This window comes from Gadus morhua, chromosome 2, assembly GCF_902167405.1.
Source record: "Gadus morhua chromosome 2, gadMor3.0, whole genome shotgun sequence".
Taxonomy (NCBI): domain Eukaryota; kingdom Metazoa; phylum Chordata; class Actinopteri; order Gadiformes; family Gadidae; genus Gadus; species Gadus morhua.
The window spans coordinates 11909999-11923104 of NC_044049.1; the positions used below are offsets into that span (position 1 = coordinate 11909999).

A 13106-nucleotide genomic window follows, 5' to 3' on the forward strand; every position below is an offset into this window, starting at 1 on the left:
CCTAGCTTCCACTAGTACCGCCCTCTGTCAGTCTTGTCTGTCCCTGTTTGTTGCTGTCTCAGTGTTTCATGTGCGGGGGCGTGGCCTCCGCATTCCAGCACAGTTCCCCGACCCAGCCTCGTTGATCACCCGCACCTGACAGTCATCTCCAATCAGGATCACCAGTATATCTACCCCAGCCTTCCAACCATTCGTTGCCAGATCGTCAGTTGTACTTACCCTGTTGAGTAGCTTCCCGATTCTTCATAACTGTATTCCTAGTGTTGTAGTTTACTTGTGTTCAAGTCTGCGCATCCCTAATACATCTGTCTCTCTACCAGTCATCACCATCACGACTATACTTCAACCCTGCTCTACTGAGTACCATCATCATCGAATCGTCGGGTGTGACTGGCGGTTCGGCGGCCAGCCGACTCATCCAACCCCGGTTCGGACTACCCGGTCCGTGGATTCAGGATTACCCCTAATTAGGGATGGGAATTGATAAGAATTTCACGATTCCGATTCTGCTTATCGATCCGATTCCTTATCGATTCTCTTATCGATTCTCATTGGGTGAGAAAATAAGTACAAATGTGTTTGTTTGTATTAAATCTCTTTAATATCTAATCAGAAGTGCGTCTAGTATTAGGAAATGGTACATTTTCAAATCAACTGGTCTAGACAAAAAAATATACTTTTGGCTTTTTAAGCCCAAATGCCAACATTATGTGCCATAAAACTAAAAACACAGACTGTTAGTTTAACATGCATCTATTGATGCACTTAGACACATCATCAGTGATGGAACCTGGGGTCATTGGGTGTTTAGGGTCTCGAAACATCATACACCCTCATCCAGGCGACCCAGCCGGGATTGATCAAGTCCCAACTTGTGTCTAAGTAGCATGTACCCACGGATCGCCCCTCTTGATCCACAGCCATCTAGAGGCCTTCTCAGCTGCCTCTGTGGTGGTCTTGATGGCCTTTCTCTGACGTGCACCTGGGACTCCAAGCACGCTGTATGCTTTGCAGAGAGATCGCGCTGCAAAGCCTCTACAGCCCACCTCTATTGGCACACACCAGGCACGCCACCCCCGTCTGGGGCACTCCTCCACTAAGTTGGCATACTTGGCACGCTTCCTCTCATTGGCCTCTTCCATGCGCTCCTCCCAGGGAACTGTCAGCTCCAGTAGGACCACCTGTTTGGTTGAATCTGAGAACAGAACTATGTCTGGTCTCAGGGTGGTTTCCACGATGTGCTCTGGGAATCTGAGCTGCTTCCCCAGGTCGGTCTTCATCTGCCAGTCCGGTGCGGTTCCAAGGAGTCCCGCTGCCCCCCGTGGCTTGAGCTGAAAAGAGTCAAGTAAGAGCTTGTGCCTTTTGGAATGCTAACAGCGCTCATTTGCATTCAACTTGTAACAAAATTCAACTGACATAAACAAAATGAAGTATTGATTAGACAGAGATTTAATAACCGGTTCTCGATTCCCATCCCTACTGGACCATCCTTTAGGAAAGGAAAGGAGCTAATGCTGTCCCACAATTCCTTGCGGCAGGAACATTTTAATAAATTCATCAATCGGCGGTTCAATCAACATGACCGACAGTTATGTCATACAATCATATTTATGTCATAACTGGGATTCACGTCGATAATTATGAATGGACGGGAGGTTAAACTTGAGAAACCATTTCACGATGTGACAATCATTTCCGTTCACCTTTGTGCCTATACTTTTACTTCAGATCCTTGGTAATGAAGTTAATTTTTTTCTCTGGGTTATATAGCCTGCATGAAGCAACTCAAATAATGCAAAGTATCTTAACATGTGCGCTTAGGAGACTATCTTCGGAAAGTTGTAGGTTCACCAGGACAGATCAACGTCAAAATAGTTACATCTTATGTACTTTCCTCCGTTCGCAGTCCAAGCAACTGCTGAATAGTTCTTCAAGGAAAGGGTTCAAATCCGGGATAGCTTTTAACTCACTTTATTGTTAAAGTAGGAATGTTTCGGTATGGTAACTATGACTATGGAACAAACGGAGAGGAGACGTGTTGAACACGTGTGAGAGATATAACTTTAGCTACTTCGAGCCACGGGCAAAGGCCCATGACTGTCCGCGGGTGTGGGTGAAAATCTCAGGTGCTCTCCACCTCGAGTCCACAGGTAGAGAACGTCAAGTGGACGTGGCCTATGCAGTGGCGTGGCCGGGTGACGTAATGGCTCCGCCCCTGTCTAAAGATGAGCTAAAGTAGTTATTGCAGCTTAAGTGTTCGATCCTGCTTCCTAGTGGCTATGTGAGGGTAATGCAGCTTGTGTGTTTGAATCTGCTTCTTATTGTCTATGTGGAGGCAGTTCAGGTTCATAAAATACGTAACACACCTATGCATTCTCCTTCACATCGTTCCTTGACCTCATGGCGTTTTCCATCAAGATCAAAGAAAAGTCGGAATGAAAAACGAAATAGAATGTAGATTCATTAGACCCTAGGCTAAAATGATCCGACTGCACTTACACTAGGCTGCCGTGGTGTAACCACAATGTTCAAAGATGGGCTACTCAAACGCATCTTAGAAACTTTGCCCCATGTGTTCTTTCTGTGTTGTTTTATGCAGGCTGTATGACATCCATTGAAAAATATATAACTTCATTACCAAGGCTGGAATTTAAATAGAAAAACTGGATAAAGCTTCCCAGTCACAAAAGCTAAACAAATTGGTTGATAATATTTAAAGGTGGCAAATGTACAATCGGAAAAAAATCTTACCGCTTTTTTCATTGTAGGATGATTAAGTAGTTTGCTATCATACTAATAATGATTAATGAGTATGATTACTGTATGATATTAATTTTTTGCTTCACTTTAAACAGTGTCTGTAAAGATCCTCTGAGTTGGAACAGGGAAAAGATAGCAGCAGTCAGACTGTTACATTTTTTAACAAGGCATACAAACAAAAAGATATGTACCTTTATTTTCTTTGAATAACATGATATATGATACATACACACAAGAACACAAAGTCAAGATCGTATCTTTGTTCCAATCAGAGGGAGCAGAGCACTGTAAGGCCTTCACCCCAGTTCAGTGTGGACCGTAGGCCCACATCATTCACATATCCCTGTGGCCTTAGACTTTGAGGGAATATAAAGTAACGTGAAAGCACACCATTCATTTGTTTCAGCTATATATTTGCCTTATAGATTTTCACGGCTGGACCAGGAAACATTGCAGCAGCCAGACATATATAATTGTATCATAAGATAGAATACATAAAACATGATATTTTTGGATCAATGACATGCTTTACAACATTCCAAATGTAGACCTGCATATAAAATTTAATCAAAAGACGGAAAACAACATCTTTAAGGTAACTAAGAAGGTAGGCCGACAGGAGTTTAGATCTTCAAACAGCCTTATAATATTATTATTAATAATGATTATACTAATAGTGTGTAAGTAAACATACACATTATAAGAAAATGCAAAAATGTGTAAAGGTTCTGTGATTCCTTTGTCCCATGACACGTTGCATCTCAACCAACATCTGACACCTCATTGAATTATGCAAAAGGACTGTGGGGTTTTCTCCTCTAGCTCATCCGTATCTCTGTCTTGTTTCTCCCCATGTCCTGTCAAATTTCCCTCCTGTGTGATTACTGCTCCCTCCCCTAATGTGTTTCTGCTGTTCCTCGTTGCATATTTTTAAATTGTAGTTTTAATTAGCAGAGTTGGCATATGAATCTTCACTGCTGGACCTGGAAACAAAGCATCAGCCAGACATATGTCATTTTAATTCAAGACAGAACACATATAACACCTTATTATCAGACAAATAACATGCATTACAAGACTCAAAATTTATGCCTGAAAATAAAATGGTATAAAACGACATAACCTCACGCTATTAAAAATAAAAAGTTAGCCCTACATATATGCTGATCCATACAAGACTTTGCACAATAACACAGAGTTTACATCTTAAAACCGACTTTATTCTCACATAACATTTTTAATTACATCAATGTTATTTTCTTAATACAAGCAAATATTAATAATGATATGTATGATTGTAAATCTTAATAACACTTAAAAATATGTAAATATAAAAAAATGGTTTCAATAACGCGCTATCAAATAATGCAAAAACATGTAAATGATCTGATCCTGCCCCCCGATCATATAGCATCTCAACCAACATTTGACGCCTCTTTGTATTATGCAAAAAGGGCTGTGGGTCTTTCTCCTCTCACTGAGCCTTATAAGGTGTCAGGTGTAGAACAGGACATCTTCCTCCAATTCAGCTTCAACACAAGCCATGTTCTCTGTAGCTGTACTGCTGCTGCTCCTGGCTGCTGGCTCTGGTGAGGCATCTTGAGAAAATATCCAACCCACAGAAAAAATATTGATGGATTAAGTATCTCATTCATGACGCAAAGCTTCTATTCTCTACAGGTGTGAATTGTGAACAGCTTACTCAGCCCGAGTCTCTGACCGTCAGACCTGGTCAACCTCTGACCATCCGCTGTCAGGTCTCTTATTCTGTTAGTAGCTACAACACACATTTTATCAGACAACCTGATGGAAAAGGACTGGAATGGATTGGAGGGATTCATACTGGTTGGAAAGGAGTGAAAGACTCCCTAAGTAGTCAATTCAGTCTCACCCTTGACGTGGCCAGTAAAACAATTACTTTGCAAGGGCAGAACATGCAGCCTGGAGACTCAGCTGTGTATTACTGTGCCAGAGAGACACAGCATTACAAACTGTTGTCAACGATTAACAAAAAACCTTCACCGTGAGGTGTTATTACTTGAATCCTCCACAGGGGGAGCTCTAAACCAAACACATCATTCAAAATAGATTATTTAACTCATGAACATCAGCTGATAATAGAGGGGGAGATGAATGCCAAGCTCGCTGGAGTAATTTATTTACTTTTTCATTTATTGATCAGTTAGGCCTATTGACTAACTTACCGACCAACTTGTCTGAAATATATAAATAGGTGAAAATATGTTTTGTTTACACTTCTTATATTTCTTGTGAAGATGTTTAAGTGGTTCATTATCCTAATTTGTGTTAAATTATTATTATGCAATATATATATATATTTGTATTGTCATTTTAATTAACAGAGTTTCCGTACAATCTTAACAGCTGGACATGGAAACAAAGCATCAGCCAGACATACAGGGCCGATGGACTGGGGGTGTACGGTGGACAGGCAAATTACCTTTTAAATTGTATTAATGTTATTTTTTAAATACAAGCAAATATTTTAAAAGATATGATTGACAGATCTGATTCGTGGAAACATGCTGCAGTTAGCGCCTAAAGAAAAGAAAGGAAGCTGGTGCAAAATAACCATTTCAAAGTTTGTGAAATGACTGCTTGGTCTTACATGTATTTGGTTGGAAGTGGGTATAAAGTTGATTTATTATAGCATACCCTACCTTCTTCCATGTACCCCAGCAGTGGCATAAACCTTGCTACAGAGTAAAATACATTCTCTGCTGTTTTGTGAAATATGTGAATAAAACCAGAATATCTTGGTCGAAAACATTACATTATAAACAGTAATTGCATAGTATTAGATTTAAAGAATGCATGTAGACCAAAGAAAAATAACAAAATAAGAACTATTTTGTTCATAGCAGCGTTATGGCACAATCAATCTTAGGGTTAATATATTTACATATTCCTTTGAATGCCCCGCCTGACTTGTAACTGAATATACAAATTGAGTCTCCTCCCATTTGACTCTAACATATATTTCCGAAAACAAACTGTTGGCATCAGTCCTCCACTGCCACTGCCCTGGGTCTGCAACACTCCCACCATGAAAGTCTCAGATAGTTTGTTCCTCATGGCCCTTCTTTCAGGTGAGCTTCACCCCACCGACTCTCTCCAATGGGTAGGACAGAGGAGAACCAGCTGGTCTTTGCTGAGAAATCCTCCAGACTCTCCCCTATCTAAATTCTGTTTGGTTTTGTTTCCTTTTTCAGCGGTTCGTGGCCAGCAACTCACCTCCTCAGAATCGGTGGTCAAAAGGCAAGGAGAATCGGTTACACTGTCCTGTCACGTGACCGGAGTCTCTCTCACTTATCTTCACTGGATTCGCCAGAGGTCAGGACATGGCCTGGAGTGGATCGGATGGATAGATAGTGGAACTGGAACAGCTTTTGCAGCGTCTCTTCAAGGGCAGTTCACCATTACCAAAGACAGCACCAGAGAAGAGGTTTACTTAAATGTGAAGAGTCTGAAGCCAGAGGACTCAGCACTTTATTATTGTGCTAAAGAGGCACATTGACACAGAAGACTGCTCGGCTGTACAAATACTGAGCCCTGAGGCATGACCGGGGCTCCTGCAGAAATGGTTGAAGATGAGCATTGAAGATTGACTAGTATTACAGGGAAATGTATTAAAGGTCCCATGGCACGCTAGTTTATGAATGCTTTTATATAGCTGTTAGTTGGTCCCTAATACAGTACTTACAGCCACTACGAACCAGTCCCACAATGAGCTTTCCACAAAGTTGTCATTTTTTAGAGGCGGGTCAAGGTGGAGGGTGGGGGTGTGGCACTGAGCAGCTTGCGGCCACGGTACCATGCGCTCGTGTTTACATTGCACACAGCTTTCGGCCATTTTCTGTAAATATTCTAGAACGCTCCGGGTGCTCCGGCGGGAGTCCTGGTGCTCTATACATAAATAATATCATATTATACATAGATATCTATATCATATAATATATATTATCATGGCCAAAAGCTGTGTGCACCTCCAGACGATATTATGAATCTCGAACGACTGCGTCGGGTTCTCCGATGTCTGGTTCTTCCACTTCCACATCAATCTAAAGTAGACTGAACCGTGACATGGAGGAGAAAGGGATTGTTGCCCGCGATTGTTGACCGCAATTGTCTCCCGCCGGAGCCCGCTGGCTCCCGCTGGCTACCGCTGGCTCCCGCTGCCCACGTTATCAGAATCCCAAATGAAAATGTTAAATTGTGACGTTGGCTGCCCTAAACTCAGTTTTTCTCAGTTTACATGCAAACATGCAACCAACGTTTCCCAAATCTCCACTCTGGCCGGAGTTTTTAGGAAGAATCGTTTTCAGAGGTGAATTCTCCGTTTGCGTGTAAAAGAAGGGCACAAACAAAGAGAAATGTTTCAGTTTTTCAAAATAACCATGTACGTGTAAACGGGGTCCAAGGGAAGACCTAAATACACTAGGAGGGGAATGTTAATGAGGGACAGGTGAAAGCAATCACGGTGGGTGAGGGCAATCGAAGATGGAAGAAACACAAGGACAGGGAGTGAAGTAATCAATGCAGAGGGGAAATGTGACACACTGTAAAAACGAAAACTTAAAATTGTTGGTCTCATGGAACACCAGGAAAGCGTGTGGGCCAGACATGGTGTCACCGGCTACCCTCAAGCACTGTGCCAGCGAGCTGGCTCCAGTGTTTACGGACATTTTCAATCAGTCTCTTCAATTATGCCATGTACCTGCCTGTTTCAAATCTGCTGTCATCATCCCTGTACCAAAAAAGCCCAAGATCACCTGCTTGAATGACTACAGACCGGTCGCCCTCACCTCTGTAGTCATAATAATAATAATAATACATTTAATTTAGAGGCGCCTTTCAAGACACCCAAGGTCACCTTACAGAGCATATAGTCATCATTCAAAACTATGTAAAACAGACTAGGAATAAAATAAAAACAGAGGTTAAACATGAAGAATAATAATAATTAATAACACTCAAAGACGCCTACAGTGAAGGGGGAACCTTACTAACCATCATACTATCATGAAAGTATTTGAACGCCTGGTCCTCTCCTATCTAAAAGCATCCACTGACCACCTCATGGACCCCCTTCAATTTGCATACAGACCCAACCGCTCAGTAGATGATGCAATCAACATAGCCCTTCACTACATTCTACAACACCTGGACTATCGGAACACCTTTGCAAGAGTCCTGTTTGTGGATTATAGCTCTGCCTTCAACACCATCATTCCCGACCTCCTCCATAGCAAACTGACCCATCTGAACATCCACCCCCTCACCTGCTTATGGATTACAGATTTTCTCACTGACAGGAGACAGTATGTCAGGCTGGGCCCGCATCTATCACAGCCCCGCACAGTTAACACCGGTGCCCCCCAGGGTTGTGTGCTGTCCCCCCTGCTCTTCTCCCTTTGCACGAATGACTGCACCTCCCGTGACCCGTCTGTCAAGTCCATCAAGTATGCAGACGACACCACCCTGATAGGTCTCATCAGCAACAACAACGAGTCTGCCTACCGGAGGGAGGTCGCCCATCTAGAGTCCTGGTGTGCAGTCAGCAACCTAGAGCTCAACGTCAACAAGACAGTGGAGATGATTGTGGACTTCCGAAAAAAGGTTCAGACATATCCCCCACTTGTCATCAACAACTCATCCGTCACTGTAGTCGAACATTTCAAATTCCTAGGCACAACCATCACCAACACACTGAAATGGGACAATAACATCACTCAACTTGTGAAGAAAGGCCAGCAGCGCCTGTTCTTCGGCAGCTGAGAGGACTTCAGGTCAGCCCCCCCATCATGGTGCAGTTCTACAGGGCCATCATTGAGAGTGTGCTTACATCCTCACACTCGGTCTGGTATGACTCTGCCTCTGCCCGCTCTAAGGCCAGGCTCCAAAGAGTCGTACGGGCTGCAGAGCGCATCATCGGCTGCCCCCTTCCTTCCATCAAGGACCTCCACAGCTCCAGATCCCGCAGGAAAGCTGTGAAGATCACAGCAGACCCCTCACATCCTGCCAACTGCCTCTTTAACCGTCTACCCTCTGGACGGCGATATAGGGCCATCATGACAAAAACCTCACGTCACCTCAATAGCTTTTTTCCACAAGCAATAGCCCTCATAAACAGCCCTTGCACATGAGCTTTATGGCTCCTCTCAGCACTTTACTTTATTTACTTTATTTAACTTATTTAACAATTCTATTATTGCACTACCTCCATGGTCATACTGGTACTTTCTTGTATTGTTGTTCTGTCTTGTCCCTTTGTTCTGTTCTATGTTCTATTTGTAATGCTCCAGCCTGCATGGAGAATACCATTCAAAATTCCTAGTACCTGTGTACATGGCGAAATAAAGAAAATTGAATTGAATTATGATTTCTGAGCAAAATGAATATAAAACATTAAGTATTCATGTCAACTGTTCAATGCAATTTAGTCCAACCAACAATGTTGAGTTTTGGGTCAAGAGTTGTATCTTTGTTAGCAAGACACACGGGTTTAAGTCAGACTCTGTCTGAGGCTGGGCCAACTACGGTGCACATGCGCATTTCGACACTTTGGAAAATACAGGGTTTCCTAACGGGATTTTCAGATGGTAAATATTGTGGCGACTCTTACCCCCCGGGGAGTCTGGGTATTCGTGATGCCGGTTGGGAAAAAGGGGTTTATTGCCTTTTGTCAATTTGTTTCTGTTAGGTTAAGTGGGGTTAACGGGTTTGGCGTCTTTATTGTTTGTGTGTTGTTTATTGTGCGTAGTGTTGCCGCCACCGTTACCGAGACTTGCATGTTCGTTGGTTGGCTGTGCGGTGCGCTGTGTGTTGTGGGTGTGTGTTAAATAAAGGCAGCTCTCGGGATCGTGCGGTGTATGAGGCACGAGAGTTGCGTCACCGTTTAACCTGGGCTCCCGTCTCGTGCAGAACAAGTTTGACCATAATGTCAAACTTGTTCTGCACTTTGGTTTGCTGCATTTAGACAGCGATCCTCTGCTGCTGCTACATGTTGCTTGTTCTATTGCTGTCTGGCATTCAGAAATGTAAAATTTAAGTTTCCAATTATTATTTCTAATAAATTGAACTTAAAACTTGTTTTGCATTCTTTGAAATGTTTTTTTTTTAAATAATATTAACCTTAATTTGAAATATTAAGTTAACACCCCTGACTTATTTTTTTGAGTTTTGTAAAATATAAAAATCTTAGTTGGTATAACTAACTTTCAAGTATGTCTAAAGAAGAAAATTATCTTTTGATGGGCTCAAAACTCAAAAACTGATTGCAGTAAGTTGCCTTGCAATTTTGAGTTTTCTCAACTCTATTGGGGGTCTTGACTCTGTGGGAATGGAGTTGAAAAGATGGAGGGGCAACACATTCCTCCGAGCACCAAAGTCAAGCAGAGCACACATTTCCAGTCCATATATCAATATTTTAACACACATGTCATCTCCCTGACTTGCAGTACAGGTCACCACTATACCTATGTCGGGTGCGGTGTTCTTATTGACTGTCCGAGCTTGCTGTCAGGGTCGATGGGGTGAAGGGCGATTTCTCTGCATATGCCCTAGACCGGAGCAGTTGTGGCACTGAACATACCCCATAGGCATTTTGACATTTGTATCTTTCTTCTGGCGCCACTGCTGATTAAATCTCCGAGCCCTCTCTGGTGAGGCGACGGACCAGACAGCTACCCCCACTGGCTCCAAACAAGCAGGCATGCTGTTATTTTCACGTACCGTGGCGGCCCTGGCTCTCTGATTTACAATGCTGCGTTGGCCAGGCTGCATGAATTTTGTGACTGTTCTGGCGGCGCTCCTGATGGTCTCGTAGCTGTGCGTGATGTCATATGCTCTGGACAGAGTGTGCGACTGCTTCTCCAGTAGTTCACACTGATGGCGTCCTGCTCCAGCTCTGTACGGTCAGCATACACGATGGACACTTTCTCGTAGATATCATCCCTTAAGAGGTGCAGCGCTTCGTTCTGCCCCCTAACCCGCTGTCTCAATTCAATGCCGATGGCTGCTGCCTGCTCAGAGCGCGGCCCGTAGGCAGTCACTATTCCAGTAACAATCTGCCGGTAGCTCCAGCGGTCAGATCTGGGATTTTTATGGACGATAGCTCCAGCCGCGACATTCAGGCTGAATCTCAGTTGCACCGCCATTGTTGCATCTGACCAATGATTTGCCCTTGCACAGATTTCCAACCGGTGAATAAAGTCTTTCCAGGAGCCCGTTCCATCAAAATGACCTGGCTTCAATATTGGAATTCTCTCTCTGTATCCATAATGTCACTATTGTCCATTGTCACAACATCTGCCGCTGTGTGTGATGGCCGTGGCGCCGACTTGGCCCTTCTCACAGCTGACTCGCCGTATTGGTAGGTGTCGCGGGGTGGGGCATAGTTATCATCATAGCTTGTTACTCCACAATGTTCCACGGGCTGGGGCATAGAGGGTGGAAAAGGTGTTGATGTGAACTGGGGGAACAGTACATGGGCCGGGCAGAAGGGTTTTGCGCCGTACAATTCACGGGGGTGAACGGGTTAGATAGCTGGTAAGCGGCATGTGGGGCAAACATTTGACCAGAGCTATTTTCCGACCCGTAAGGTAAAGCTGCAACCGGGTTGGCTACCATATGTTTGGAGCAGTCACAGGTTTGCCTATTAAAGTACTTGGACTCACCATTTGCTTTTTATTCCAGGGGCGTTAGGAACGGGTTAGTCAACCGTGATGGCGGTGGCGTTGGCGGCAAAGCTGGGTCGAGCGACGGCGTCAGGCCGTGAACCATCCCTCCGTCCGCGGCTAACATTAGCTCCATGCTAGCCACGAAGGGGTTAGTGCCGTCGGCATATCAGCCGTCCATGTGGTTAACTGGGTCCATATCAGTGTCTCTTACATCCATTTAAAAATGGGTTGGTGCTTACGTTTGAGTACTCCATCTCGACAGGCCTCCTATTCCAAGTATTAGCATTAGCGGTACCTTTAGCTTTAGCTCCGAGCGCCGTCATTCTGCGTCCGACCGTCCAACTTTTTCTTTTCCTATCACTTTTCTTCTTGCTTTGTTTAATCCCGGACGAGCCCCCAGTGTTACCTTCACAGCTTCCATGCTCCGAACCGTAGTTGGAAGCGACCTGGTCGCATACTAATGACTTGGCTCGTTGCAGGTAACTTGCGTCTAGTGGTCCGGGTTAAAAGAGCCGAAGCACAAACGGTGAGGCGTTGGTTGGTTGCAGCAATGAACTAGGCTTTATTCCTTCACAGTGGTACATTTAAAAGCATCAAAGGCACTTGCTTGCTAGCTTTCAGCTGGATATTGGATTACACTTCAATCACATTGCACCGTAGACTCAGACTGATTCCCGCGCTGTCAATCGTTCTTCCCTACCCACAACAAACCTGTTCTACTACGTCACACACATGCGCTCTACACACATATTTTCCCAACAAGCCGCCAGTGGGAGGCAGAGATTGCAACATGTGTCTTTCTTTACAATTTATTTGTTACCAGCATTCGTAGTGTTGATCAGCAGAGAAATAGTCTGCCAAAGACGTTGACTGCTTAGCAACCGAAGACGCTGGGGTTGAAAAGTTACGAGACTACTTGAGGAGTGGTACCAAAGACGTCATTATAGGCAAAAAGTCCTTTGTTTTCCATGACAGCGGTCAATTATACTTAGCAAAGGTGAATTATCAAATATAATTCACCGCCGGAAGTTCTGAAGAGCCCATGCAAGTGAACGGAGCGTTCCACGGCATTGAGAAGACCCGTGTAAGAATCCATAATAATTCAACTCGAATTTCTTTTCTTCTTTATTTACAAGTGGTGGGTACAAAATGAATCTTGACACAATCTGGTAGGGACGCGTCCCCGGCGTAATCGACGCCTATGGCCAACTCATGATGCGAGACAGTGTTCAGCTGTGCAACAAATATTTTTTCCTTTTTCAATCTTGACGACTTTTGTAGTGCTGTGTGTAGCCACACGTTTGGCCCTTCTGAATTTAAACACAGTTATTTTCCTTTCCTAGCTCCTCTTGTTTATGTTGTTACCTTAGCCATGTCATGTCACGTTGTCAACATTGGATACAAGCAGAAGAACATAGTGGGTCATATGTCCGATGCTTCTTGGAAACATTTTCTTCATAAAACGTGCCAGACCGATTTTGTAGATGTAGGGTAGTTGCCTTTTCGCGACCATGGATGGCGCTGTTGTGTTGTTGTTGGTCCTCAGCGGTTTAGCGATTGTGGCCTTTTGGCCTTACAGGCCACCGTTTTGTTGCAGGGATTCGCCCGCGCAAGCGCCATTTTTGTCAGTTGTTTGTTTCTCTG

The 13106-nt window shown here is 43.9% G+C and overlaps 1 long non-coding RNA gene across 1 annotated transcript; it reads left to right on the forward strand.

Moving 5' to 3' along the window:
* Positions 1–5768: 5768 nt before the first annotated feature.
* On the forward strand, positions 5769–6033 carry LOC115538010 (uncharacterized). The gene is made up of 2 exons (XR_003974992.1): positions 5769–5870; positions 5994–6033. It is a non-coding gene; the product is annotated as an uncharacterized LOC115538010 (long non-coding RNA).
* The last annotated feature ends 7073 nt before the right edge of the window (positions 6034–13106 follow it).